Consider the following 4,704-nt stretch of genomic DNA (forward strand, 5'->3'; position numbering starts at 1 on the left):
AGAGAGCCGAAACACAATCACCATGGTTTATTATCTGACAATGGAGACTGTCCAGCATGAAGGATATTACTTGCAAAATGCAACTAGGTTTTGTGTCTGCTAGTTTGTGTGTGTGTGTGTGATGTGTGTATGTACGTGTCAGTGTGTGTGGTTCTATATTACAGGGTGGCAATTTTATTGTCAGATCTGCTCATCTTGATCTATAGACCCAGCTGCATACACAACAGTTACCCTGAGACATCAGCATCGGCCGCTCCCATGTGCTTCCTGGCTTGAGGATCGAAGAGCTGATGGCCAACAGGCAAGCGGTAAGAACTGACTGAGGGGCGTGCTCTTCTGCCTCTCTGCCCCCAAGGGCAGATCCAGGGAGACAGAGGCCCCTGTGCCCATCACAGGACAGTGGCACCTATCACCTGGATGCTACTGTGGCTAACAAGGTCTGGTCTAGGAACACCTCCCCATTGCTTTCCCATTAGATGCTGCCCCAGACCTCCAGGGTTTGTCCTTTCTCTTGCCACACTGCAAAGGATCTCCTGCTCAGTGTTGACAAGGGTGTCCCCACACAGCTCCAAGCCGCCTCTCTGGGTAATGTCAGCCCTGAGGAGTGTGTGTGTGTGTGTGTGTGTGTGTGTGTGTGTGTGTGTGTGTGTGTGTGTGTGTGTGTGTGTGTGTGTGTGTGTGTGTGTGTGTGTGTGTGTGTGTGAGAGAGAGAGAGAGAGAGAGAGAGAGAGAGAGAGAGAGGGGAGGGAGGGGAGGCAGAGACAGAGAAACACATAGACAGAGAAAGAGACATAGAAAGAGACAAAGAGACAGAGAGTAAGAGACAGAGAGACAGACAGAGACAGAGACAGTGACAGACACAGAGAGCATGCTGTGTAAAGAAGCCTGTCTTCTTTTCTTTCAGTGGTGAGGAGAAAAACTCTTTCCTTCCCTAGGGATTATCTCCCAAGAGTAAGACCGCACCACAGATGCACTGAATCTTAAAGGGAGACTGGTACACATCGGAGAAGAAATTGATGACCATACCACTTCACCCAGTGCCGGACAATGAGCAAGTGATTGCATCATAGTTTTAGTGTCTTCTTCCTTTCTGGGAACTCTGCTACTAACACCAGCTTTGGGGGCTTTGGGGCAGAGAACTATGACGGCAGAGCGTGCAGGGACCTGACGTGCACCTCTGCCAACCAAGGCTAACCCTGGGCCCTTCTTCCACGTGCGATGGTACCTAAAACATTTGTTTTTTAATTAACATATGTTAATTGTAGATTTTGATGAGGGCATGGTGTGATATTCCTCCACAACAAAAAGTGTCAAAAATGCAACCAGCAATTCAGATCTTCCAGGTAGAGACAGGGTTCCCAGGGGACACATGGAATTGGGGTCCTTGAATCTCCAGTGAAGAACTGTTAAGTTTCCAGATCCAGAAAGTGTGTTTCTAAGAGATTCTTGGCAGAGGCTCCACTGTGTCAGTCAGCTCCCTGTCACAGAATGCCGACCTGTGAGGACCAGGGTTTTGTTTAGGCTTCTGTGCAAAGCTTGCAGGTCATGCTTGCTGAGCTCCAGCACTTTGGGCCAGTGATGAAACAGGAACACTGTGGCCAGATCAAAGTGACAGAGCAAAAGTGCTCACTTTAGGACGACCAGACAGAGAGAGAGACAGACAGACAGACAGACAGACAGACAGACAGACAGACACAGACACAGACAGATAGACACAGACACATAGAGACACAGAGAGACAGAGTGGGTTGAGATGTCAGCAGCCCCCTTAATTAAGAGCATAACAGAATGACCCAGCTAACTACACTAATTACTAATTACACCTGTCTCTGCCCTCTGCCATTAGCATGGCCAGGTGCAGTCAGTGTAACACCTGTGATCTTTGGGAGACATTTGAGATGCAAAGTGTAACTCCAACTTAGGGTTGTCCTCAGTCCCGAGAAAACCCTGGCACCAGCAAGCCATCTGCTCCAGGAGAGCAATGAACAGTCTGCCAGTGACAGGGGTCGAGTTCCTTACAAGCGTAGGCTTTAGGGGTGCCTGAGAACTCAGGGGGCCTTCTGTTTCACCTTGCCATCCTAAAAATGCCATTTTCTGAAAATTCCCTTCTTAGGAAAAGATAATCCCATGACCCTGTGATACTCTCTGTGGGACATGTTGTTATACATGTTGCCCAAACCTGTCTCCCTTCCTTCAACAATGCTGTGTGACCTCTACGACCAGGGGTTCACGTCCTGTCCCTCCACGTACATTAGGAACAGTGTGGGGCTCTGCTTCTTGGCCTGGCTTACCATGACGATCTCAGATGTGCTGTCCTCCTTGGGGACCTGTGCTGAAACATCCATCTTCTTTTCATGGCTGGCCCCTGCTCCCTGACTCGGGTCTTCTAACATGGCTTATTTCCACTGGCTCCTTAAGCCTCGAGGTGACCAGCAAGCATTCTGGTTGTAAAGGAGAAGAGTCATGGGGCTTATTGATGCATCCCACCTCCACCCCTCTCATCATCAGCCAATGGCCTTTCAGGCCTCCCACTTAGAATGGGAGATGCCTAACCATGCCTCACCAAGTCCCCCACCCCACTGCCTGGGAACAATCTCCACCTGGAGCTAACCGAGAACAGGTCCTCAAGTCTAGAAACGTGGAAGTTTAAAAGACCCAGCCACTTACAAGTGGTGTGTCCCCAGAGGTGGGTGGGAGATACTGTGATCCCGAGTCAGCATGGTGCCTGATCACACCAGTTCTGCCAGCATTACCTTGAAGTGAGCAGGGCCCTGAGAGGACACCTGGCAAGTCTTAGCCCTTCATCAGACATCTGCTGTGGATGCCTTTGACTAACTGTCATCAGGACAAACCCCTTGTCCCCAACCTACAACTTCCACAGACTAAAATGATGACACAGAAGCAGGGGTTTATGGGGCCATGGGGGAAGAGTCCAGCAGGAGACAGCTGAGCAGGGAGGAAAATCATGGAGGAGCAGCCTTCCACAGGATAGCACAGGCACCAGCATACGGCACCAGCAACCAAGTCCCCTCCCTCCCCACCACTAAAGTCCCACTACAGTTAATTCCCACACCTTTTCCAAGGGTGGAATGGTGGCCACTGACCGGTTTGCGGGGAGGGAGTGCGTACTGGTGAGTGGCAGGGATTTCCAGGCAGAGCCTTTGGGAATGTCCTGACCCCAAATCACAAATAGAACAACACATTCCCTGTTTGTACTCATAAATACTCGTGTTCATAAAGCTGAGCTGTATATAAAGGAGGATGAGAAGCTTAGCCACAGCGCTGGGGAATCAGACTGGAGACAAGCTGCTTCCTAGTGAGAGACAGACAAAGGCATCTATAGCAGGGCTATTTGCAACCCACCATGTCCTCAGCTGGCCCCAGGCCCCATGGCTTCCTGTAGAGGTGGACTGGCATCCATGGCTTCTCAGAAGGGGGGACTCCATGCTCCCCAACATTGGCTCAGGCAGTTTTGTTTTCGCCTTGGCGTGGTGCAGAATCAAAGCACAATAAGATGTCCACTAGGACCCCTTTGTTCACGGTGAATGAACAAGACACTGAAAACCACACTTCACGTGGAGACGGGAGGCAAGAAGTCACCTCTCGCACCGGGCGCTCTGGAGCTCGGTGTAGAAACTCAACAGCTTCCTGTGCGGATGGACAGCCTCACATGGGAAACTACAGACTGTTGAAAACAATTGGCAAGGGGAATCTTGCAGACGTGAAACTGGCAAAACACATCCTCACAGGCTGAGAGAGTGCAGTAAAAATCATTGACAAAACCCAGTTGAACTCAACAAGTCTACAAAAGCTCTTCAGAGAAGTAAGAATAATAAAGATTTTAAATCATCCAAACATAGTGAAGTTGTTCAAGGCTGCTGAAATGGGAAAAAGCACTCTGCGTAATCATGGGATAGGCAAGGGGCGGAGAAGCATTTGCCTGGTTGCATGTGGAAGAATAAAGGAAAAAGAAGCAAGACCTAAATTTAGTAAATTGTGTCTGCCATTCATTATTGCCATCAAAAAAGGATTGCTCACAGAGACCTCATGGCTGAAAATCTGTTACTAGATGCAGATAAGAACATTAAAATAGCAGGCTTTGGTTATAGCACTGAATTCACTGCTGGCAGTGAACTAGACACGTTTTGTGGTAGTCCTCCACACGCAGTCCCCGGGCTCTTCCAGGGCAGGAAGTATGACAGGCTGGAAGTCGACATGCGGCGTCTTGGCGTCACTCTGTGCACCCTTGGCAGTGGGTCATTTCCCTTTGATGGTCAAATCTGAAGGAACTGAGAGAGAGGAGAGGAGAGGACTCGGGGTTGTTTCGGCTGTTCGTTAACACTTGGAGAGACGCTCCTAGAGAGAACTGCTGCAGGGAAGCTTCGAGGCTCGGGGCTCCAGCTGAGGCTCTGGGCCTTGGCCACTGTTCCAGGTTCTAGCAGCCACCTTGGTTGAATTGCGGGTTTGCTGAGGTCCTGCTGACTACTCCGGGAGGCTCGTTCCTCGGAACTGATCTCCTTAAGGTTTCATTATTGTGTTCTTCAATCTCCTTTTCCTATTCTTTGGGTTAGTCGGGTTGTAATTGAGGTATGCTCTGTTAGTGAGTTCATAATAAAATATAATTGTTAAGAAACAGTGGTGGGGAATTGGCTGGAGGCAAGCTATTTTTTTTAGTGAGAGACAGACAAAGGCATCTATAGCAGG

The 4,704-nt window shown here is 49.5% G+C and overlaps 1 pseudogene; it reads left to right on the forward strand.

The window, feature by feature from the left end:
• The first annotated feature begins 2,676 nt into the window (after nt 1-2,676).
• Nucleotides 2,677-4,284, forward strand: LOC127205179 (MAP/microtubule affinity-regulating kinase 3-like; annotated as a pseudogene).
• The last annotated feature ends 420 nt before the right edge of the window (nt 4,285-4,704 follow it).

This window comes from Acomys russatus, chromosome 21 (genome assembly GCF_903995435.1).
Source record: "Acomys russatus chromosome 21, mAcoRus1.1, whole genome shotgun sequence".
NCBI lineage: Eukaryota > Metazoa > Chordata > Mammalia > Rodentia > Muridae > Acomys > Acomys russatus.